Source organism: Diuraphis noxia, unplaced genomic scaffold (genome assembly GCF_037042655.1).
Source record: "Diuraphis noxia isolate RWA-SAM2 unplaced genomic scaffold, SU_Dnox_SAM2 contig0004, whole genome shotgun sequence".
Taxonomy (NCBI): Eukaryota; Metazoa; Arthropoda; class Insecta; order Hemiptera; family Aphididae; genus Diuraphis; species Diuraphis noxia.
In genome coordinates this window covers 31,590,313-31,617,993 of record NW_028301714.1, presented here as the reverse complement: position 1 = coordinate 31,617,993, position 27,681 = coordinate 31,590,313, and the positions used below count along the sequence as shown (strand labels likewise).

General features: G+C 26.9%; 1 long non-coding RNA gene across 1 annotated transcript in view; it reads left to right on the top strand.

Annotated features, from left to right (window-relative positions):
- Positions 1-26,884, top strand: part of LOC149055961 (uncharacterized) — a 69,033-nt gene extending 42,149 nt beyond the window's left edge. Inside the window, exons 5-6 of the long non-coding RNA XR_016191443.1 lie at positions 26,540-26,703; positions 26,766-26,884. This is a non-coding gene — a long non-coding RNA (uncharacterized LOC149055961). The remainder of the gene's footprint in view (positions 1-26,539; positions 26,704-26,765) is intronic.
- The last annotated feature ends 797 nt before the right edge of the window (positions 26,885-27,681 follow it).

The following is a 27,681-nucleotide window of genomic DNA, read 5'->3' as shown; positions in this document are numbered from 1 at the left end:
TAGCCTCTTGCCACTAAAAAACATAATTTTATCATGATTTAATGATCCTTCATTTTTTATTTCATTTATTTTTCTTGAAAACGCATAGTGCAGTCCTCATTGTGTATTCAAAGACCATAATTTTTTCAAATTTCATTTTTGATACTTAAAAATCATTTGCGTGCGGGCGCCAATACCCCCTTTCTATTTTTTTTTTCAAAATATAGCGATAGTTTATTTTTGTGGACACAATGTTTTAACTTTATGAGCCACTTGCCACTAAAAAACATAATTTTATCATGATTTAATGATCCTTCATTTACTTATTTGATAATACATATTCAGTATTTAACGTGTATTCTATGACTATTATTTTTTCAAATTTCACTTTTGTTCCTTAAAAATCATTTGCCTGCGGGCTCCATACCCCCATTCCATTTTTTTTTTTCAAAATATAGCTCTAGTTTATTTTTATGTTACTAATTATTAACTTTTTTAACAATGTTCAACTAAAAAACATAATTTTATCATGATTTAATGATCCTTCATTTTTTATTTCATTTATTTTTCTTGAAAACGCATAGTGCAGTCCTCATTGTGTATTCAAAGACCATAATTTTTTCAAATTTCATTTTTGATCCTTAAAAATCATTTGCGTGCGGGCGCCAATACCCCCTTTCTATTTTTTTTTTCAAAATATAGCGATAGTTTATTTTTGTGGACACAATGTTTTAACTTTATGAGCCACTTGCCACTAAAAAACATAATTTTATCATGATTTAATTATCCTTCATTTACTTATTTGATAATACATATTCAGTATTTAACGTGTATTCTATGACTATTATTTTTTCAAATTTCACTTTTGTTCCTTAAAAATCATTTGCCTGCGGGCTCCATACCCCCATTCCATTTTTTTTTTTTCAAAATATAGCTCTAGTTTATTTTTATGTTACTAATTATTAACTTTTTTAACAATGTTCAACTAAAAAACATAATTTTATCATGATTTAATTATCCTTCATTTTTTATTTCATTGTTTTTCTTGAAAAAGCATAGTGCACTCCTCATTGTGTATTCAAAGACCATAATTTTTTCAAATTTCATTTTTGATCCTTAAAAATCATTTGCGTGCGGGCGCCAATACCCCCTTTCTATTTTTTTTTTCAAAATATAGCGATAGTTTATTTTTGTGGACACAGTTTTGGAACATAATTAGCCTCTTGCCACTTAAAAACATAATTTTATCATGATTTAATGATCCTTCATTTTTTATTTCATTTATTTTTCTTGAAAACGCATAGTGCAGTCCTCATTGTGTATTCAAAGACCATATTTTTTTCCCAATTTCTTTATTGATCCTTAAAAATCATTTGCCTGCGGGCGTCAATACCCCCTTTCCATTTTTTTTTTTCAAAATATAGCTATAGTTTATTTTTGTGGACACAGTTTTGGAACATAATTAGCCTCTTGCCACTAAAAAACATAATTTTATCATGATTTAATGATCCTTCATTTTTTATTTCATTTATTTTTCTTGAAAACGCATAGTGCAGTCCTCATTGTGTATTCAAAGACCATAATTTTTTCAAATTTCATTTTTGATCCTTAAAAATCATTTGCGTGCGGGCGCCAATACCCCCTTTCTATTTTTTTTTTCAAAATATAGCGATAGTTTATTTTTGTGGACACAATGTTTTAACTTTATGAGCCACTTGCCACTAAAAAACATAATTTTATCATGATTTAATTATCCTTCATTTTTTATTTCATTTTTTTTCTTGAAAACGCATAGTGCAGTCTTCATTGTGTATTCAATGACCATACATTTTTTCAAATTTCTTTTTTTTTCCTAAAAATCATTTGCTTGTGGGCGCCAATACCCCCTTTCCATTTTTATTTTCAAAATATAGCTCTAGTTTTTTTTTGTGGACACAGTTTTTTAACATAATTAGCCTCTTGCCACTAAAAAACATAATTTTATCATGATTTAATGATCCTTCATTTATTTATTTGATAATACATATTCAGAATTTAACGTGTATTCTATGACTATTATTTTTTCAAATTTCATTTTTGTTCCTTAAAAATCATTTGCCTGCGGGCTCCATACCCCCATTCCATTTTTTTTTTTCAAAATATAGCTCTAGTTTATTTTTATGTTAACAATTTTTAACTTTTTTAACAATGTTCAACTAAAAAAAATAATTTTATCATGATTTAATTATCCTTCATTTTTTATTTCATTTTTTTTCTTGAAAACTTATAGTGTAGTCCTCATTGTGTATTCAAAGACCATAATTTTTTCAAATTTCATTTTTGATCCTTAAAAATCATTTGCCTGCGGGCACCAATACCCCCTTTCTATTTTGATTTTTCAAAATATAGCTATAGTTTAATCTTGTGGACACAGTTTTGGAACATAATTAGCCCCTTGCCACTAAAAAACATAATTTTATCATGATTTAATTCTCCTTCTTTTTGTTTTCTTCAGAATACATAGTAAAGTCTTCATTATATTTTCAAAGACCATATTTTTTTCCCAATTTCTTTATTGATCCTTAAAAATCATTTGCCTGCGGGCGCCAATACCCCCTTTCCATTTTTTTTTTTCAAAATATAGCTCTAGTTTATTTTATTTTAACAATTTTTAACTTTTTAAACAATGTTCAACTAAAAAACATAATTTTATCATGATTTAATTATCCTTCATTTTTTATTTCATTGTTTTTCTTGAAAAAGCATAGTGCACTCCTCATTGTGTATTCAAAGACCATAATTTTTTCAAATTTCATTTTTGATCCTTAAAAATCATTTGCCTGCGGGCACCAATACCCACTTTCTATTTTGATTTTTCACAATATAGCTATAGTTTATTTTTGTGGACACAGTTTTGGAACATAATTAGCCTCTTGCCACTAATAAACATAATTTTATCATGATTTAATTATCCTTCATTTTTTATTTCATTTATTTTTCTTGAAAACGCATAGTGCAGTCCTCATTGTGTATTCAAAGACCATAATTTTTTCAAATTTCATTTTTGATCCTTAAAAATCATTTGCCTGCGGGCTCCATACCCCCTTTCCATTTTTATTTTCAAAATATAGCTATACATTATTTTTGTGGACACAAATTTTAAACTTTATAAGCCACTTGCCACTCAAATACATAATTTTATCTCGATTTAATTGTCCTTCTTTTGGTTTTCTTCAGAATACATAGTAAAGTCTTCATTATATTTTCAAAGACTATATTTTTTTCCCAATTTCTTTATTGATCCTTAAAAATCATTTGCGTGCGGGCGCCAATACCCCCTTTCTATTTTTTTTTTCAAAATATAGCGATAGTTTATTTTTGTGGACACAATGTTTTAACTTTATGAGCCACTTGCCACTAAAAAACATAATTTTATCATGATTTAATTATCCTTCATTTACTTATTTGATAATACATATTCAGTATTTAACGTGTATTCTATGACTATTATTTTTTCAAATTTCACTTTTGTTCCTTAAAAATCATTTGCCTGCGGGCTCCATACCCCCATTCCATTTTTTTTTTTTCAAAATATAGCTCTAGTTTATTTTTATGTTACTAATTATTAACTTTTTTAACAATGTTCAACTAAAAAACATAATTTTATCATGATTTAATTATCCTTCATTTTTTATTTCATTGTTTTTCTTGAAAAAGCATAGTGCACTCCTCATTGTGTATTCAAAGACCATAATTTTTTCAAATTTCATTTTTGATCCTTAAAAATCATTTGCGTGCGGGCGCCAATACCCCCTTTCTATTTTTTTTTTCAAAATATAGCGATAGTTTATTTTTGTGGACACAGTTTTGGAACATAATTAGCCTCTTGCCACTTAAAAACATAATTTTATCATGATTTAATGATCCTTCATTTTTTATTTCATTTATTTTTCTTGAAAACGCATAGTGCAGTCCTCATTGTGTATTCAAAGACCATATTTTTTTCCCAATTTCTTTATTGATCCTTAAAAATCATTTGCCTGCGGGCGTCAATACCCCCTTTCCATTTTTTTTTTTCAAAATATAGCTATAGTTTATTTTTGTGGACACAGTTTTGGAACATAATTAGCCTCTTGCCACTAAAAAACATAATTTTATCATGATTTAATGATCCTTCATTTTTTATTTCATTTATTTTTCTTGAAAACGCATAGTGCAGTCCTCATTGTGTATTCAAAGACCATAATTTTTTCAAATTTCATTTTTGATCCTTAAAAATCATTTGCGTGCGGGCGCCAATACCCCCTTTCTATTTTTTTTTTCAAAATATAGCGATAGTTTATTTTTGTGGACACAATGTTTTAACTTTATGAGCCACTTGCCACTAAAAAACATAATTTTATCATGATTTAATTATCCTTCATTTTTTATTTCATTTTTTTTCTTGAAAACGCATAGTGCAGTCTTCATTGTGTATTCAATGACCATACATTTTTTCAAATTTCTTTTTTTTTCCTAAAAATCATTTGCTTGTGGGCGCCAATACCCCCTTTCCATTTTTATTTTCAAAATATAGCTCTAGTTTTTTTTTGTGGACACAGTTTTTTAACATAATTAGCCTCTTGCCACTAAAAAACATAATTTTATCATGATTTAATGATCCTTCATTTATTTATTTGATAATACATATTCAGAATTTAACGTGTATTCTATGACTATTATTTTTTCAAATTTCATTTTTGTTCCTTAAAAATCATTTGCCTGCGGGCTCCATACCCCCATTCCATTTTTTTTTTTCAAAATATAGCTCTAGTTTATTTTTATGTTAACAATTTTTAACTTTTTTAACAATGTTCAACTAAAAAAAATAATTTTATCATGATTTAATTATCCTTCATTTTTTATTTCATTTTTTTTCTTGAAAACTTATAGTGTAGTCCTCATTGTGTATTCAAAGACCATAATTTTTTCAAATTTCATTTTTGATCCTTAAAAATCATTTGCCTGCGGGCACCAATACCCCCTTTCTATTTTGATTTTTCAAAATATAGCTATAGTTTAATCTTGTGGACACAGTTTTGGAACATAATTAGCCCCTTGCCACTAAAAAACATAATTTTATCATGATTTAATTCTCCTTCTTTTTGTTTTCTTCAGAATACATAGTAAAGTCTTCATTATATTTTCAAAGACCATATTTTTTTCCCAATTTCTTTATTGATCCTTAAAAATCATTTGCCTGCGGGCGCCAATACCCCCTTTCCATTTTTTTTTTTCAAAATATAGCTCTAGTTTATTTTATTTTAACAATTTTTAACTTTTTAAACAATGTTCAACTAAAAAACATAATTTTATCATGATTTAATTATCCTTCATTTTTTATTTCATTGTTTTTCTTGAAAAAGCATAGTGCACTCCTCATTGTGTATTCAAAGACCATAATTTTTTCAAATTTCATTTTTGATCCTTAAAAATCATTTGCCTGCGGGCACCAATACCCACTTTCTATTTTGATTTTTCACAATATAGCTATAGTTTATTTTTGTGGACACAGTTTTGGAACATAATTAGCCTCTTGCCACTAATAAACATAATTTTATCATGATTTAATTATCCTTCATTTTTTATTTCATTTATTTTTCTTGAAAACGCATAGTGCAGTCCTCATTGTGTATTCAAAGACCATAATTTTTTCAAATTTCATTTTTGATCCTTAAAAATCATTTGCCTGCGGGCTCCATACCCCCTTTCCATTTTTATTTTCAAAATATAGCTATACATTATTTTTGTGGACACAAATTTTAAACTTTATAAGCCACTTGCCACTCAAATACATAATTTTATCTCGATTTAATTGTCCTTCTTTTGGTTTTCTTCAGAATACATAGTAAAGTCTTCATTATATTTTCAAAGACTATATTTTTTTCCCAATTTCTTTATTGATCCTTAAAAATCATTTGCCTGCGGGCGTCAATACCCACTTTCCATTTTTTTTTTTCAAAATATAGCTATAGTTTATTTTTGTGGACACAGTTTTGGAACATAATTAGCCTCTTGCCACTAAAAAACATAATTTTATCATGATTTAATGATCCTTCATTTACTTATTTGATAATACATATTCAGTATTTAACGTGTATTCTATGACTATTATTTTTTCAAATTTCACTTTTGTTTCTTAAAAATCATTTGCCTGTGGCCTCCATACCCCCATTCCATTTTTTTTTTCAATATATAGCTCTAGTTTATTTTTATGTTAACAATTTTTAATTTTTTTAACAATGTTCAACTAAAAAACATAATTTTATCATGATTTAATTATCCTTCATTTTTTATTTCATTTTTTTTTCTTGAAAACGCATAGTGCACTCCTCATTGTGTATTCAAAGACCATAATTTTTTCAAATTTCATTTTTGATCCTTAAAAATCATTTGCCTGCGGGCGCCAATACCCACTTTCTATTTTGATTTTTCACAATATAACTATAGTTTATTTTTGTGGACACAGTTTTGGAACATAATTAGCCTCTTGCCACTAAAAAACATAATTTTATCATGATTTAATGATCCTTCATTTTTTATTTCATTTATTTTTCTTGAAAACGCATAGTGCAGTCCTCATTGTGTATTCAAAGACCATAATTTTTTCAAATTTCATTTTTGATCCTTAAAAATCATTTGCGTGCGGGCGCCAATACCCCCTTTCTATTTTTTTTTTCAAAATATAGCGATAGTTTATTTTTGTGGACACAATGTTTTAACTTTATGAGCCACTTGCCACTAAAAAACATAATTTTATCATGATTTAATTATCCTTCATTTACTTATTTGATAATACATATTCAGTATTTAACGTGTATTCTATGACTATTATTTTTTCAAATTTCACTTTTGTTCCTTAAAAATCATTTGCCTGCGGGCTCCATACCCCCATTCCATTTTTTTTTTTTCAAAATATAGCTCTAGTTTATTTTTATGTTACTAATTATTAACTTTTTTAACAATGTTCAACTAAAAAACATAATTTTATCATGATTTAATTATCCTTCATTTTTTATTTCATTGTTTTTCTTGAAAAAGCATAGTGCACTCCTCATTGTGTATTCAAAGACCATAATTTTTTCAAATTTCATTTTTGATCCTTAAAAATCATTTGCGTGCGGGCGCCAATACCCCCTTTCTATTTTTTTTTTCAAAATATAGCGATAGTTTATTTTTGTGGACACAGTTTTGGAACATAATTAGCCTCTTGCCACTTAAAAACATAATTTTATCATGATTTAATGATCCTTCATTTTTTATTTCATTTATTTTTCTTGAAAACGCATAGTGCAGTCCTCATTGTGTATTCAAAGACCATATTTTTTTCCCAATTTCTTTATTGATCCTTAAAAATCATTTGCCTGCGGGCGTCAATACCCCCTTTCCATTTTATTTTTTCAAAATATAGCTATAGTTTATTTTTGTGGACACAGTTTTGGAACATAATTAGCCTCTAGCCACTAAAAAACATAATTTTATCATGATTTAATGATCCTTCATTTTTTATTTCATTTATTTTTCTTGAAAACGCATAGTGCAGTCCTCATTGTGTATTCAAAGACCATAATTTTTTCAAATTTCATTTTTGATCCTTAAAAATCATTTGCGTGCGGGCGCCAATACCCCCTTTCTATTTTTTTTTTCAAAATATAGCGATAGTTTATTTTTGTGGACACAATGTTTTAACTTTATGAGCCACTTGCCACTAAAAAACATAATTTTATCATGATTTAATTATCCTTCATTTTTTATTTCATTTTTTTTCTTGAAAACGCATAGTGCAGTCTTCATTGTGTATTCAATGACCATACATTTTTTCAAATTTCTTTTTTTTTCCTAAAAATCATTTGCTTGTGGGCGCCAATACCCCCTTTCCATTTTTATTTTCAAAATATAGCTCTAGTTTTTTTTTGTGGACACAGTTTTTTAACATAATTAGCCTCTTGCCACTAAAAAACATAATTTTATCATGATTTAATGATCCTTCATTTATTTATTTGATAATACATATTCAGAATTTAACGTGTATTATATGACTATTATTTTTTCAAATTTCATTTTTGTTCCTTAAAAATCATTTGCCTGCGGGCTCCATACCCCCATTCCATTTTTTTTTTTCAAAATATAGCTCTAGTTTATTTTTATGTTAACAATTTTTAACTTTTTTAACAATGTTCAACTAAAAAAAATAATTTTATCATGATTTAATTATCCTTCATTTTTTATTTCATTTTTTTTCTTGAAAACTTATAGTGTAGTCCTCATTGTGTATTCAAAGACCATAATTTTTTCAAATTTCATTTTTGATCCTTAAAAATCATTTGCCTGCGGGCACCAATACCCCCTTTCTATTTTGATTTTTCAAAATATAGCTATAGTTTAATCTTGTGGACACAGTTTTGGAACATAATTAGCCCCTTGCCACTAAAAAACATAATTTTATCATGATTTAATTCTCCTTCTTTTTGTTTTCTTCAGAATACATAGTAAAGTCTTCATTATATTTTCAAAGACCATATTTTTTTCCCAATTTCTTTATTGATCCTTAAAAATCATTTGCCTGCGGGCGCCAATACCCCCTTTCCATTTTTTTTTTTCAAAATATAGCTCTAGTTTATTTTATTTTAACAATTTTTAACTTTTTAAACAATGTTCAACTAAAAAACATAATTTTATCATGATTTAATTATCCTTCATTTTTTATTTCATTGTTTTTCTTGAAAAAGCATAGTGCACTCCTCATTGTGTATTCAAAGACCATAATTTTTTCAAATTTCATTTTTGTTCCTTAAAAATCATTTGCCTGCGGGCTCCATACCCCCATTCCATTTTTTTTTTTCAAAATATAGCTCTTGTTTATTTTTATGTTACTAATTATTAACTTTTTTAACAATGTTCAACTAAAAAACATAATTTTATCATGATTTAATTATCCTTCATTTTTTATTTCATTTTTTTTCTTGAAAAAGCATAGTGCACTCCTCATTGTGTATTCAAAAACCATAATTTTTTCAAATTTCATTTTTGATCCTTAAAAATCATTTGCCTGCGGGCGCCAATACCCACTTTCTATTTTGATTTTTCACAATATAGCTATAGTTTATTTTTGTGGACACAGTTTTGGAACATAATTAGCCTCTTGCCACTAATAAACATAATTTTATCATGATTTAATGATCCTTCATCTTTTATTTCATTTATTTTTCTTGAAAACGCATAGTGCAGTCCTCATTGTGTATTCAAAGACCATAATTTTTTCAAATTTCATTTTTGATCCTTAAAAATCATTTGCGTGCGGGCGCCAATACCCCCTTTCTATTTTTTTTTTCAAAATATAGCGATAGTTTATTTTTGTGGACACAGTATTGGAACATAATTAGCCTTTTGCCACTTAAAAACATAATTTTATCATGATTTAATGATCCTTCATTTTTTATTTCATTTATTTTTCTTGAAAACGCATAGTGCAGTCATCGTAGTGTATTCTCAGATTACAACATATACCAAATATCTTTTTTGATCCTCAAAAATCATTTGCCTGCGGGCGCCAATACCCCCTTTCCATTTTTTTTTCAAAATATAGCTATAGTTTATTTTTGTGGACAAAATTTTTTAACTTTATGAGCCACTTGCCACTAAAAAACATAATTTTATCATGATTTAATTATCCTTCTTTTATTTTTCTTGATAATATATATTGCAGACTTCTTTGTTTATTCAATGACCATAAATTTTTTCAAATTTCTTTTTTTTTCCCTAAAAATCATTTGCTTGTGGGCGCCAAAACCCCCTTTCCATTTTTATTTTCAAAATATAGCTCTAGTTTTTTTTTGTGGACACAATGTTTTAACTTTATGAGCCACTTGCCACTAAAAAACATAATTTTATCATGATTTAATTATCCTTCATTTACTTATTTGATAATACATATTCAGTATTTAACGTGTATTCTATGACTATTATTTTTTCAAATTTCACTTTTGTTCCTTAAAAATCATTTGCCTGCGGGCTCCATACCCCCATTCCATTTTTTTTTTTTCAAAATATAGCTCTAGTTTATTTTTATGTTACTAATTATTAACTTTTTTAACAATGTTCAACTAAAAAACATAATTTTATCATGATTTAATTATCCTTCATTTTTTATTTCATTGTTTTTCTTGAAAAAGCATAGTGCACTCCTCATTGTGTATTCAAAGACCATAATTTTTTCAAATTTCATTTTTGATCCTTAAAAATCATTTGCGTGCGGGCGCCAATACCCCCTTTCTATTTTTTTTTTTCAAAATATAGCGATAGTTTATTTTTGTGGACACAGTTTTGGAACATAATTAGCCTCTTGCCACTTAAAAACATAATTTTATCATGATTTAATGATCCTTCATTTTTTATTTCATTTATTTTTCTTGAAAACGCATAGTGCAGTCCTCATTGTGTATTCAAAGACCATATTTTTTTCCCAATTTCTTTATTGATCCTTAAAAATCATTTGCCTGCGGGCGTCAATACCCCCTTTCCATTTTTTTTTTTTTCAAAATATAGCTATAGTTTATTTTTGTGGACACAGTTTTGGAACATAATTAGCCTCTTGCCACTAAAAAACATAATTTTATCATGATTTAATGATCCTTCATTTTTTATTTCATTTATTTTTCTTGAAAACGCATAGTGCAGTCCTCATTGTGTATTCAAAGACCATAATTTTTTCAAATTTCATTTTTGATCCTTAAAAATCATTTGCGTGCGGGCGCCAATACCCCCTTTCTATTTTTTTTTTCAAAATATAGCGATAGTTTATTTTTGTGGACACAATGTTTTAACTTTATGAGCCACTTGCCACTAAAAAACATAATTTTATCATGATTTAATTATCCTTCATTTTTTATTTCATTTTTTTTCTTGAAAACGCATAGTGCAGTCTTCATTGTGTATTCAATGACCATACATTTTTTCAAATTTCTTTTTTTTTCCTAAAAATCATTTGCTTGTGGGCGCCAATACCCCCTTTCCATTTTTATTTTCAAAATATAGCTCTAGTTTTTTTTTGTGGACACAGTTTTTTAACATAATTAGCCTCTTGCCACTAAAAAACATAATTTTATCATGATTTAATGATCCTTCATTTATTTATTTGATAATACATATTCAGAATTTAACGTGTATTCTATGACTATTATTTTTTCAAATTTCATTTTTGTTCCTTAAAAATCATTTGCCTGCGGGCTCCATGCCCCCATTCCATTTTTTTTTTTCAAAATATAGCTCTAGTTTATTTTTATGTTAACAATTTTTAACTTTTTTAACAATGTTCAACTAAAAAAAATAATTTTATCATGATTTAATTATCCTTCATTTTTTATTTCATTTTTTTTCTTGAAAACTTATAGTGTAGTCCTCATTGTGTATTCAAAGACCATAATTTTTTCAAATTTCATTTTTGATCCTTAAAAATCATTTGCCTGCGGGCACCAATACCCCCTTTCTATTTTGATTTTTCAAAATATAGCTATAGTTTAATCTTGTGGACACAGTTTTGGAACATAATTAGCCCCTTGCCACTAAAAAACATAATTTTATCATGATTTAATTCTCCTTCTTTTTGTTTTCTTCAGAATACATAGTAAAGTCTTCATTATATTTTCAAAGACCATATTTTTTTCCCAATTTCTTTATTGATCCTTAAAAATCATTTGCCTGCGGGCGCCAATACCCCCTTTCCATTTTTTTTTTTCAAAATATAGCTCTAGTTTATTTTATTTTAACAATTTTTAACTTTTTAAACAATGTTCAACTAAAAAACATAATTTTATCATGATTTAATTATCCTTCATTTTTTATTTCATTGTTTTTCTTGAAAAAGCATAGTGCACTCCTCATTGTGTATTCAAAGACCATAATTTTTTCAAATTTCATTTTTGATCCTTAAAAATCATTTGCCTGCGGGCACCAATACCCACTTTCTATTTTGATTTTTCACAATATAGCTATAGTTTATTTTTGTGGACACAGTTTTGGAACATAATTAGCCTCTTGCCACTAAAAAACATAATTTTATCATGATTTAATGATCCTTCATTTACTTATTTGATAATACATATTCAGTATTTAACGTGTATTCTATGACTATTATTTTTTCAAATTTCACTTTTGTTTCTTAAAAATCATTTGCCTGTGGCCTCCATACCCCCATTCCATTTTTTTTTTCAATATATAGCTCTAGTTTATTTTTATGTTAACAATTTTTAATTTTTTTAACAATGTTCAACTAAAAAACATAATTTTATCATGATTTAATTATCCTTCATTTTTTATTTCATTTTTTTTTCTTGAAAACGCATAGTGCACTCCTCATTGTGTATTCAAAGACCATAATTTTTTCAAATTTCATTTTTGATCCTTAAAAATCATTTGCCTGCGGGCGCCAATACCCACTTTCTATTTTGATTTTTCACAATATAACTATAGTTTATTTTTGTGGACACAGTTTTGGAACATAATTAGCCTCTTGCCACTAAAAAACATAATTTTATCATGATTTAATGATCCTTCATTTTTTATTTCATTTATTTTTCTTGAAAACGCATAGTGCAGTCCTCATTGTGTATTCAAAGACCATAATTTTTTCAAATTTCATTTTTGATCCTTAAAAATCATTTGCGTGCGGGCGCCAATACCCCCTTTCTATTTTTTTTTTCAAAATATAGCGATAGTTTATTTTTGTGGACACAATGTTTTAACTTTATGAGCCACTTGCCACTAAAAAACATAATTTTATCATGATTTAATTATCCTTCATTTACTTATTTGATAATACATATTCAGTATTTAACGTGTATTCTATGACTATTATTTTTTCAAATTTCACTTTTGTTCCTTAAAAATCATTTGCCTGCGGGCTCCATACCCCCATTCCATTTTTTTTTTTCAAAATATAGCTCTAGTTTATTTTTATGTTACTAATTATTAACTTTTTTAACAATGTTCAACTAAAAAACATAATTTTATCATGATTTAATTATCCTTCATTTTTTATTTCATTGTTTTTCTTGAAAAAGCATAGTGCACTCCTCATTGTGTATTCAAAGACCATAATTTTTTCAAATTTCATTTTTGATCCTTAAAAATCATTTGCGTGCGGGCGCCAATACCCCCTTTTTATTTTTTTTTTCAAAATATAGCGATAGTTTATTTTTGTGGACACAGTTTTGGAACATAATTAGCCTCTTGCCACTTAAAAACATAATTTTATCATGATTTAATGATCCTTCATTTTTTATTTCATTTATTTTTCTTGAAAACGCATAGTGCAGTCCTCATTGTGTATTCAAAGACCATATTTTTTTCCCAATTTCTTTATTGATCCTTAAAAATCATTTGCCTGCGGGCGTCAATACCCCCTTTCCATTTTTTTTTTTCAAAATATAGCTATAGTTTATTTTTGTGGACACAGTTTTGGAACATAATTAGCCTCTTGCCACTAAAAAACATAATTTTATCATGATTTAATGATCCTTCATTTTTTATTTCATTTATTTTTCTTGAAAACGCATAGTGCAGTCCTCATTGTGTATTCAAAGACCATAATTTTTTCAAATTTCATTTTTGATCCTTAAAAATCATTTGCGTGCGGGCGCCAATACCCCCTTTCTATTTTTTTTTTCAAAATATAGCGATAGTTTATTTTTGTGGACACAATGTTTTAACTTTATGAGCCACTTGCCACTAAAAAACATAATTTTATCATGATTTAATTATCCTTCATTTTTTATTTCATTTTTTTTCTTGAAAACGCATAGTGCAGTCTTCATTGTGTATTCAATGACCATACATTTTTTCAAATTTCTTTTTTTTTCCTAAAAATCATTTGCTTGTGGGCGCCAATACCCCCTTTCCATTTTTTTTTTCAAAATATAGCTATAGTTTATTTTTGTGGACACAGTTTTGGAACATAATTAGCCTCTTGCCACTAAAAAACATAATTTTATCATGATTTAATGATCCTTCATTTACTTATTTGATAATACATATTCAGTATTTAACGTGTATTCTATGACTATTATTTTTTCAAATTTCACTTTTGTTCCTTAAAAATCATTTGCCTGTGGCCTCCATACCCCCATTCCATTTTTTTTTTCAATATATAGCTCTAGTTTATTTTTATGTTAACAATTTTTAATTTTTTTAACAATGTTCAACTAAAAAACATAATTTTATCATGATTTAATTATCCTTCATTTTTTATTTCATTTTTTTTTCTTGAAAACGCATAGTGCACTCCTCATTGTGTATTCAAAGACCATAATTTTTTCAAATTTCATTTTTGATCCTTAAAAATCATTTGCCTGCGGGCGCCAATACCCACTTTCTATTTTGATTTTTCACAATATAACTATAGTTTATTTTTGTGGACACAGTTTTGGAACATAATTAGCCTCTTGCCACTAAAAAACATAATTTTATCATGATTTAATGATCCTTCATTTTTTATTTCATTTATTTTTCTTGAAAACGCATAGTGCAGTCCTCATTGTGTATTCAAAGACCATAATTTTTTCAAATTTCATTTTTGATCCTTAAAAATCATTTGCGTGCGGGCGCCAATACCCCCTTTCTATTTTTTTTTTCAAAATATAGCGATAGTTTATTTTTGTGGACACAATGTTTTAACTTTATGAGCCACTTGCCACTAAAAAACATAATTTTATCATGATTTAATTATCCATCATTTACTTATTTGATAATACATATTCAGTATTTAACGTGTATTCTATGACTATTATTTTTTCAAATTTCACTTTTGTTCCTTAAAAATCATTTGCCTGCGGGCTCCATACCCCCATTCCATTTTTTTTTTTCAAAATATAGCTCTAGTTTATTTTTATGTTACTAATTATTAACTTTTTTAACAATGTTCAACTAAAAAACATAATTTTATCATGATTTAATTATCCTTCATTTTTTATTTCATTGTTTTTCTTGAAAAAGCATAGTGCACTCCTCATTGTGTATTCAAAGACCATAATTTTTTCAAATTTCATTTTTGATCCTTAAAAATCATTTGCGTGCGGGCGCCAATACCCCCTTTCTATTTTTTTTTTCAAAATATAGCGATAGTTTATTTTTGTGGACACAATGTTTTAACTTTATGAGCCACTTGCCACTAAAAAACATAATTTTATCATGATTTAATTATCCTTCATTTTTTATTTCATTTTTTTTCTTGAAAACGCATAGTGCAGTCTTCATTGTGTATTCAATGACCATACATTTTTTCAAATTTCTTTTTTTTTCCTAAAAATCATTTGCTTGTGGGCGCCAATACCCCCTTTCCATTTTTATTTTCAAAATATAGCTCTAGTTTTTTTTTGTGGACACAGTTTTGTAACATAATTAGCCTCTTGCCACTAAAAAACATAATTTTATCATGATTTAATGATCCTTCATTTATTTATTTGATAATACATATTCAGAATTTAACGTGTATTCTATGACTATTATTTTTTCAAATTTCATTTTTGTTCCTTAAAAATCATTTGCCTGCGGGCTCCATACCCCCATTCCATTTTTTTTTTTCAAAATATAGCTCTAGTTTATTTTTATGTTAACAATTTTTAACTTTTTTAACAATGTTCAACTAAAAAAAATAATTTTATCATGATTTAATTATCCTTCATTTTTTATTTCATTTTTTTTCTTGAAAACTTATAGTGTAGTCCTCATTGTGTATTCAAAGACCATAATTTTTTCAAATTTCATTTTTGATCCTTAAAAATCATTTGCCTGCGGGCACCAATACCCCCTTTCTATTTTGATTTTTCAAAATATAGCTATAGTTTAATCTTGTGGACACAGTTTTGGAACATAATTAGCCCCTTGCCACTAAAAAACATAATTTTATCATGATTTAATTCTCCTTCTTTTTGTTTTCTTCAGAATACATAGTAAAGTCTTCATTATATTTTCAAAGACCATATTTTTTTCCCAATTTCTTTATTGATCCTTAAAAATCATTTGCCTGCGGGCGCCAATACCCCCTTTCCATTTTTTTTTTTCAAAATATAGCTCTAGTTTATTTTATTTTAACAATTTTTAACTTTTTAAACAATGTTCAACTAAAAAACATAATTTTATCATGATTTAATGATCCTTCATTTTTTTTCTTGAAAACGCATAGTGCAGTCTTCATTTTGTATTCTCAGATTATAATTTTTACCAAATTTCTTTTTTGATCGTCAAAAATCATTTGCCTGCGGGCTCCATACCCCCTTTCCATTTTTATTTTCAAAATATAGCTATACATTATTTTTGTGGACACAATTTTTAAACTTTATAAGCCACTTGCCACTCAAATACATAATTTTATCATGATTTAATTGTCCTTCTTTTGGTTTTCTTCAGAATACATAGTAAAGTCTTCATTATATTTTCAATGACCATAAATTTATTCAAATTTCTTTTTTTTTCCCTAAAAATCATTTGCTTGTGGGCGCCAATACCCCCTTTCCATTTTTTTTTTTCAAAATATAGCTCTAGTTTTTTTTTGTGGACACAGTTTTGGAACATAATTAGCCTCTTGCCACTAAAAAACATAATTTTATCATGATTTAATGATCCTTCATTTACTTATTTGATAATACGTATTCAGTATTTAACGTGTATTCTATGACTATTATTTTTTCAAATTTCACTTTTGTTCCTTAAAAATCATTTGCCTGTGGGCTCCATACCCCCATTCCATTTTTTTTTTCAATATATAGCTCTAGTTTATTTTTATGTTAACAATTTTTAATTTTTTTAACAATGTTCAACTAAAAAACATAATTTTATCATGATTTAATTATCCTTCATTTTTTATTTCATTTTTTTTTCTTGAAAACGCATAGTGCACTCCTCATTGTGTATTCAAAGACCATAATTTTTTCAAATTTCATTTTTGATCCTTAAAAATCATTTGCCTGCGGGCGCCAATACCCACTTTCTATTTTGATTTTTCACAATATAACTATAGTTTATTTTTGTGGACACAGTTTTGGAACATAATTAGCCTCTTTCCACTAAAAAACATAATTTTATCATGATTTAATGATCCTTCATTTTTTATTTCATTTATTTTTCTTGAAAACGCATAGTGCAGTCCTCATTGTGTATTCAAAGACCATAATTTTTTCAAATTTCATTTTTGATCCTTAAAAATCATTTGCCTGCGGGCGCCAATACCCACTTTCTATTTTGATTTTTCACAATATAGCTATAGTTTATTTTTGTGGACACAGTTTTGGAACATAATTAGCCTCTTGCCACTAATAAACATAATTTTATCATTATTTAATTATCCTTCATTTTTTATTTCATTTTTTTTCTTGAAAACGCATAGTGCAGTCTTCATTTTGTATTCTCAGATTATAATTTTTACCAAATTTCTTTTTTGATCGTCAAAAATCATTTGCCTGAGGGCTCCATACCCCTTTCCATTTTTATTTTCAAAATATAGCTATACATTATTATTGTGGACACAATTTTTAAACTTTATAAGCCGCTTGCCACTCAAATTCATAATTTTATCATGATTTAATTGTCCTTCTTTTGGTTTTCTTCAGAATACATAGTAAAGTCTTCATTATATTTTCAATGACCATATTTTTTTCCCAATTTCTTTATTGATCCTTAAAAATCATTTGCCTGCGGGCGTCAATACCCCCTTTCCATTTTTTTTTTCAAATTATAGCTATAGTTTATTTTTGTGGACACAGTTTTGGAACATAATTAGCCTCTTGCCACTAAAAAACATAATTTTATCATGATTTAATGATCCTTCATTTTTTATTTCATTTATTTTTCTTGAAAACGCATAGTGCAGTCATCGTAGTGTATTCTCAGATTACATCATATACCAAATTTCTTTTTTGATCCTCAAAAATCATTTGCCTGCGGGCGCCAATACCCCCTTTCCATTTTTTTTTTCAAAATATAGCTATAGTTTATTTTTGTGGACACAATTTTTTAACTTTATGAGCCACTTGCCACTAAAAAACATAATTTTATCATGATTTAATTATCCTTCATTTTTTATTTCATTTTTTTTCTTGAAAAAGCATAGTGCACTCCTCATTGTGTATTCAAAGACCATAATTTTTTCAAATTTCATTTTTGATCCTTAAAAATCATTTGCCTGCGGGCGCCAATACCCACTTTCTATTTTGATTTTTCACAATATAGCTATAGTTTATTTTTGTGGACACAGTTTTGGAACATAATTAGCCTCTTGCCACTAATAAACATAATTTTATCATGATTTAATTATCCTTCTTTTATTTTTCTTGATAATATATATTGCAGACTTCTTTGTGTATTCAATGACCATAAATTTTTTCAAATTTCTTTTTTTTCCCCTAAAAATCATTTGCTTGTGGGCGCCAATACCCCCTTTCCATTTTTATTTTCAAAATATAGCTCTAGTTTTTTTTTGTGGACACAGTTTTGGAACATAATTAGCCTCTTGCCACTAAAAAACATAATTTGATCATGATTTAATGATCCTTCATTTACTTATTTGATAATACATATTATTCAGTATTTAACGTGTATTCTATGACTATTATTTTTTCAAATTTCACTTTTGTTCCTTAAAAATCATTTGCCTGCGGGCTCCATACCCCCATTCCATTTTTTTTTTTTCAATATATAGCTCTAGTTTATTTTTATGTTAACAATTTTTAACTTTTTTAACAATGTTCAACTAAAAAACATAATTTTATCATGATTTAATGATCCTTCATTTTTTATTTCATTTATTTTTCTTGAAAACGCATAGTGCAGTCCTCATTGTGTATTCAAAGACCATATTTTTTTCCCAATTTCTTTATTGATCCTTAAAAATCATTTGCCTGCGGGCGTCAATAGCCCCTTTCCATTTTTTTTTTTCAAAATATAGCTATAGTTTATTTTTGTGGACACAGTTTTGGAACATAATTAGCCTCTTGCCACTAAAAAACATAATTTGATCATGATTTAATGATCCTTCATTTTTTATTTCATTTATTTTTCTTGAAAACGCATAGTGCAGTCCTCATTGTGTATTCAAAGACCATAATTTTTTCAAATTTCATTTTTGATCCTTAAAAATCATTTGCGTGCGGGCGCCAATACCCCCTTTCTATTTTTTTTTTCAAAATATAGCGATAGTTTATTTTTGTGGACACAATGTTTTAACTTTATGAGCCACTTGCCACTAAAAAACATAATTTTATCATGATTTAATTATCCTTCATTTTTTATTTCATTTTTTTTCTTGAAAACGCATAGTGCAGTCTTCATTGTGTATTCAATGACCATACATTTTTTCAAATTTCTTTTTTTTTCCTAAAAATCATTTGCTTGTGGGCGCCAATACCCCCTTTCCATTTTTATTTTCAAAATATAGCTCTAGTTTTTTTTTGTGGACACAGTTTTGGAACATAATTAGCCTCTTGCCACTAAAAAACATAATTTTATCATGATTTAATGATCCTTCATTTATTTATTTGATAATACATATTCAGAATTTAACGTGTATTCTATGACTATTATTTTTTCAAATTTCATTTTTGTTCCTTAAAAATCATTTGCCTGCGGGCTCCATACCCCCATTCCATTTTTTTTTTTCAAAATATAGCTCTAGTTTATTTTTATGTTAACAATTTTTAACTTTTTTAACAATGTTCAACTAAAAAAAATAATTTTATCATGATTTAATTATCCTTCATTTTTTATTTCATTTTTTTTCTTGAAAACTTATAGTGTAGTCCTCATTGTGTATTCAAAGACCATAATTTTTTCAAATTTCATTTTTGATCCTTAAAAATCATTTGCCTGCGGGCACCAATACCCCCTTTCTTTTTTGATTTTTCAAAATATAGCTATAGTTTAATCTTGTGGACACAGTTTTGGAACATAATTAGCCCCTTGCCACTAAAAAACATAATTTTATCATGATTTAATTCTCCTTCTTTTTGTTTTCTTCAGAATACATAGTAAAGTCTTCATTATATTTTCAAAGACCATATTTTTTTCCCAATTTCTTTATTGATCCTTAAAAATCATTTGCCTGCGGGCGCCAATACCCCCTTTCCATTTTTTTTTTTCAAAATATAGCTCTAGTTTATTTTATTTTAACAATTTTTAACTTTTTAAACAATGTTCAACTAAAAAACATAATTTTATCATGATTTAATGATCCTTCATTTTTTTTCTTGAAAACGCATAGTGCAGTCTTCATTTTGTATTCTCAGATTATAATTTTTACCAAATTTCTTTTTTGATCGTCAAAAATCATTTGCCTGCGGGCTCCATACCCCCTTTCCATTTTTATTTTCAAAATATAGCTATACATTATTTTTGTGGACACAATTTTTAAACTTTATAAGCCACTTGCCACTCAAATACATAATTTTATCATGATTTAATTGTCCTTCTTTTGGTTTTCTTCAGAATACATAGTAAAGTCTTCATTATATTTTCAAAGACCATATTTTTTTCCCAATTTCTTTATTGATCCTTAAAAATCATTTGCCTGCGGGCGTCAATACCCACTTTCCATTTTTTTTTTTCAAAATATAGCTATAGTTTATTTTTGTGGACACAGTTTTGGAACATAATTAGCCTCTTGCCACTAAAAAACATAATTTTATCATGATTTAATGATCCTTCATTTACTTATTTGATAATACATATTCAGTATTTAACGTGTATTCTATGACTATTATTTTTTCAAATTTCACTTTTGTTCCTTAAAAATCATTTGCCTGTGGGCTCCATACCCCCATTCCATTTTTTTTTTCAATATATAGCTCTAGTTTATTTTTATGTTAACAATTTTTAATTTTTTTAACAATGTTCAACTAAAAAACATAATTTTATCATGATTTAATTATCCTTCATTTTTTATTTCATTTTTTTTTCTTGAAAACGCATAGTGCACTCCTCATTGTGTATTCAAAGACCATAATTTTTTCAAATTTCATTTTTGATCCTTAAAAATCATTTGCCTGCGGGCGCCAATACCCACTTTCTATTTTGATTTTTCACAATATAACTATAGTTTATTTTTGTGGACACAGTTTTGGAACATAATTAGCCTCTTGCCACTAAAAAACATAATTTTATCATGATTTAATGATCCTTCATTTTTTATTTCATTTATTTTTCTTGAAAACGCATAGTGCAGTCCTCATTTTGTATTCTCAGATTATAATTTTTACCAAATTTCTTTTTTGATCGTCAAAAATCATTTGCCTGCGGGCTCCATACCCCTTTCCATTTTTATTTTCAAAATATAGCTATAGTTTATTTTTGTGGACACAAATTTTTAACTTTATGAGCCACTTGCCACTAAAAAACATAATTTTATCATGGTTTAATTATCCTTCATTTTTTATTTAATTTTTTTTCTTGAAAACGCATAGTGCAGTCTTCATTGTGTATTCAATGACCATACATTTTTTCAAATTTCTTTTTTTTCCCTAAAAATCATTTGCTTGTGGGCGCCAATATCCCCTTTCCATTTTTATTTTCAAAATAGAGCTCTAGTTTTTTTTTGTGGACACAGTTTTTGAACATAATTAGCTTCTTGCCCCTAAAAAACATAATTTTATCATGATTTAATGATCCTTCATTTACTTATTTGATAATACATATTTAGTATTTAACGTGTATTCTATGACTATTATTTTTTCAAATTTCACTTTTGTTCCTTAAAAATCATTTGCCTGCGGGCTCCATACCCCCATTCCATTTTTTTTTTTCAAAATATAGCTCTAGTTTATTTTTATGTTACTAATTTTTAACTTTTTTAACAATGTTCAACTAAAAAACATAATTTTATCATGATTTAATTATCCTTCATTTTTTATTTCATTTTTTTTCTTGAAAAAGCATAGTGCACTCCTCATTGTGTATTCAAAGACCATAATTTTTTCAAATTTCATTTTTGATCCTTAAAAATCATTTGCCTGCGGGCGCCAATACCCACTTTCTATTTTGATTTTTCACAATATAGCTATAGTTTATTTTTGTGGACACAGTTTTGGAACATAATTAGCCTCTTGCCACTAATAAACATAATTTTATCATGATTTAATTATCCTTCTTTTATTTTTCTTGATAATATATATTGCAGACTTCTTTGTGTATTCAATGACCATAAATTTTTTCAAATTTCTTTTTTTTCCCCTAAAAATCATTTGCTTGTGGGCGCCAATACCCCCTTTCCATTTTTATTTTCAAAATATAGCTCTAGTTTTTTTTTGTGGACACAGTTTTGGAACATAATTAACCTCTTGCCACTAAAAAACATAATTTGATCATGATTTAATGATCCTTCATTTACTTATTTGATAATACATATTATTCAGTATTTAACGTGTATTCTATGACTATTATTTTTTCAAATTTCACTTTTGTTCCTTAAAAATCATTTGCCTGCGGGCTCCATACCCCCATTCCATTTTTTTTTTTTCAATATATAGCTCTAGTTTATTTTTATGTTAACAATTTTTAACTTTTTTAACAATGTTCAACTAAAAAACATAATTTTATCATGATTTAATTATCCTTCATTTTTTATTTCATTTATCTTTCATGAAAACGCATAGTGCAGTCATCATAGTGTATTCTCAGGTTATAAAATTTACCAAATTTCTTTTTTGATCCTTAAAAATAATTTGCCTGCGGGCGCCAATACCCCCTTTCTATTTTGATTTTTCACAATATAGCTATAGTTTATTTTTGTGGACACAGTTTTGGAACATAATTAGCCTCTTGCCACTAATAAACATAATTTTATCATGATTTAATTATCCTTCTTTTATTTTTCTTGATAATATATATTGCAGACTTCTTTGTGTATTCAATGACCATAAATTTTTTCAAATTTCTTTTTTTTCCCCTAAAAATCATTTGCTTGTGGGCGCCAATACCCCCTTTCCATTTTTATTTTCAAAATATAGCTATAGTTTCTTTTTGTGGACACAATTTTTAAACTTTATGAGCCACTTGCCACTTAAAAACATAGTTTTATCATAATTTAATTGTCCTTCTTTTGGTTTTCTTCAGAATACATAGTAAAGACTTCATTATGTTTTCAAAGACCATATTTTTTTCCCAATTTCTTTATTGATCCTTAAAAATCATTTGCCTGCGTGCTCCAATGCCACATTTCCATTTTTTTTTTTCAAAATACAGCTCTAGTTTATTATTATTGTCACAATTTTCAAACTTTTTTAACCATGTTCAACTAAAAAACATAATTTTATCATGGTTTAAGTATCCTTCATTTTTTATTTCATTTATTTTTCTTGAAAACGCATAGTGCAGTACTCATTGTGTATTCAAAAAACATAATTTTTTCAAATTTTATTTTTGATCCTTAAAAATCATTTGCCTGCGGGCGCCAATACCCCCTTTCCATTTTTTTTTTTCAAAATATAGCTATAGTTTATTTTTGTGGACACAATTTTTTAACTTTATGAGCCACTTGCCACTAAAAAACATAATTTTATCATGATTTAATTATCCTTCATTTTTTATTTCATTTTTTTTCTTGAAAACGCATAGTGCAGTCTTCATTGTGTATTCAATGACCATAACTTTTTCAAATTTCTTTTTTGATCCTTAAAAAATCATTTGCCTGCGGGCGCCAATACCCTCTATCCATTTTTATTTTCAAAATATAGTTCTTGTTTATTTTTGTGGTCACAATTTTCTATTATTTTTAACCATGTTCAACTACAAAACATAATTTTATCATAATTTAATTATCCTTCATTTTTTATTTCATTTATTTTTCTTGAAAATGCATAGTGTAGTCCTCATTGTGTATTCAAAAAACATAATTTTTTCAAATTTCTTTTTTGATCCTTAAAAATCATTTTAGCTGCGGTCGCCAATACCCTCTTTCCTTTTTTATTTTCAAAATAGAGTTCTTGTTTATTTTTGTGGTCACAATTTTCTATTATTTTTAACCATGTTCAACTAAAAAACATTATTTTATCATGATTTAATCATCCTTTTTTTTTTCTGTAGAATACATATTGCAGCCTTCAAAGTGTATTCTAAGATTATAATTTTTCCACATTTCTTCTTTGATCCTTAAAAATCATTTGCCTGCGGACTCCAATACCCCCTTTCCATTTTTTTTTCAAAATATAGCTCTAGTTTATTTGTATGTTAACAATTTTCTTACTTTTTTAACAATGTTCAACTAAAAAACATAATTTTATCATTATTTAATTATCCTTCATTTTTTATTTCATTTATTTTTCCTGAAAACGCATAGTGCAGTCCGCATTGTGTATCCAAAGACCATAATTTTTTCAAATTTCATTTTTGATCCTTAAAAATCATTTGCCTGCGGGCGCCAATACCCCCTTTCTATTTTTCTTTTTCAAAATATAGCTATAATTTATTTTTGTGGACACAATTTTTAAACTTTATGAGCCACTTGCCACTAAATAACATGATTTTATCATGATTTAATTATCATTAATTTATTTTTCTTGAGAATATTCGAGTGTTTTCAAAATTATAATTCTATTATAATTTTATTATTCTTATTAGTTTTTTTCAATTATTTATATTTAGATTACATACTGCGGTCTGCAGTCCTCAGTGTGTGTTTCTTATTTTTTTGTATTTCAAAATTTTTTTTTTGCTCCTCGAAATATACTTATGCCTATACTATACTTTTATTTTTCATTATCATTCCCTAGTTGATTTTCGTGTACAATATGTCTAAACTTTAATAACCTAACCATGTACCCTCTACCTTGTTATGCTATTATTGCATTTTCTTTATATTATTCATACCTTTCTCAGTCTTCAGTGTTTATTCTTACTCTATTATGTACACTTTGTTCTTTATTTTTTTGGTCACTTGAACACATTTCCCTGTGGTCGCCAAAGCTTTCTTTCTCAAATTATTTTTATTAATTTAATTCTATTTGAGTTTTGTGTACACAATTTATAAATTGCTTAATTCCGTTGAACTTGCTGGTCTTAGACTTTAATTTTTATAATTATACCTTTATCAGATATATCAATTCATATAATATAGGTATGTAGGTACAATCAACATCAACAGTTACAAAATAAATTACCTTATTATATTTTGTTGTACTTTAATGGTTTTAGACTTTTAGTTTATTTTTAGGTGTGATCAAGACCTACAGTGGCGTGTATCCAAAAAAATTGGTGTTGTTCAAATAATTTTAGGTGACCTAACCCTTATACTTTTGTTATACCTAGTACCTACCGTTAAAATGTCGCTAAATTGTATTCCTATTATATTATAATGTAATACTAATTTAATTTAGTAAATTATATTTTTGCACTAGTTGTGCATTTGTTTTGAAAACAATATATGAATTAAAAAAAGCGGATAAGTGGATACCGCTCTGCTGTACATTAGGTGAGTGGGGGTGTACCTCTGACTAGGGTGATAGGTATCATTGTATACGAAAAACGATTCTGAACGGAGATGATTTGTCAGTCTAGGATATAGGTATTATATAAAATATTGTCATATATTCTATTTTGAAACAATTATTTTGTTTTTCAATTAGGACGCATTTTGCATAAGACAATAAGGGTTGGTTGATCAATTTTTCCAAAAACATTGCATGTAGTTATCATAATTCATAATACCTTATTTAGTTATATTATATCATAGATATACATATACCTGCTTTGAGGATAAATCGTTATCGTTACGCTATTTCGTAAAAATTTAAAATTCAAACGCACTTAAAATTTTCCCTATAATGATGCCTCGAGTTTTCTCCATAACTACCTGAAGGAAAACTTATGGAGAACTTAGTGTTATATTTTTAATTCTTAGTTATAAACACAAAAAATTTTATGATTTTTCAACCTCAAAATTACTTGCAAATTTTCGCGTTTTCGACAGATTTCGTAAAAAATTTGAACTATAAACGCTTATAAAAAAAAAATTTTGACAAACGATTTTTAATTTTTTTTAGTTATAATAAGAACAACTTATAAGGAACCTTGTATTAAATTTTTAAGTTTTTTTGGTCATCCAACATTTTTTTACCGACACATCAAAAAAAAAATGCTCATAAAAATCGAAAATTTCAGTGGTCTATAAATAACTCAAAAAAAAAATCAAAAATTTTTTAAATTAAACTGTATATATAAATGAATTTCAAGTATTTACAGTGATTATTTTTTGAATTACAACCATATAAAAAAATCAATTTGGTCGAATACTGGTTTTGCCTAAAAATTCCCGTTTTTCTGTCATTTTTTTTTTGTTGTTCTCGATTTTTTTGAAAACTATTAGAAAATTTTTACTTTTGACCTATATACTACACCAAGGATGTTCAATTTTACATCAGAAACCACCCCCAAAGTTTGAAATTGAAGCATTATTTAATCCCATCCATTACAGTAACCTACTGTACAGCAGAGCGACATCCACGACTTACCCGCTTTTTTATAGATATATTGTTGAAAAAAAAATAATGATGACCAAATTATTTCACAGATCATCTGGACATTATGGAACGAAGAAGCTCAAAATTTTGTGGGGGAATGTGGAAGTATCATTAAAATAGAACGAGGAAAACTAAATGAATATTTAAATAATAAATATATAGGATTATTACCTATATCTGTTATCATATACAATTCAATAACTGAAAAAGAAAAGTAAACGACACCATTATTCACTATAATATTCAAAATATATTTAAATCATGTTGTTAACATAGGTTTGAAAAATGATTATTAATCAAAAAATTATTAATAAAAATAACGAAATTGAAGACAACGTACGGCCATGTTGTTCGAAATCATTAAATTAGGTATCTCAAAAAAAAATATATAATTAATAAATTAATAAATTATTTTGTTATTTTGGGCTTAAAAATTTAACTATTTTCAAATATATATTTATGTATAACTACACCGATAACCTGCGTTATTAAATTATTTTATTTGATAATATTTTAATATATGTTATTATATCTTGTGCACATACTGTTATAATTAATATTTTATTAATTTGTTTAGGTATTTGGTTTTGAGATATTTTTTTTGAACATATGAAATGGCACATAAAAAAACATCCCAACGACCTGAGATAAAGTGATTATGAGGGGGTATAATTGAACAAAATAACATTGAGTATATTTCTAATCGAGGGGTACCTATATAAATATAGTTAAAACAATTTAATCGATTATACAATACATGTCTTGTATCGTATATAAACTCGACATAAAAATATTTTTTTTTTCACAATGTGAAAGGTACTAAACATATAGAATGGGGTGATTATTAAGATAATGTGGGTTAATAGAAATTATATATATACAGGGTGTCCCACGGATATCTGATAAATGAAATAACTTTTATTGTAATCAATATTTTTAAAAAATGTCTTTTAAATATAATTTATGGACACTTGCGCTACATTTTTAGTATACGTTTTTTATTTTTTAATACTAAAAATAAAAAACATAAAAATTGATAATTTTTTTTTCGAAATATTCAATATAACCAATTTGTAAAACTAATTTTCAGAAAAATGTATATGGTAAAAACACTTATTTAAGTTAAATGGCTGAATTTTTACAATTTTTTTAAATATAAATATTCTCGTTAAATAAATTACGATCTAGTTTA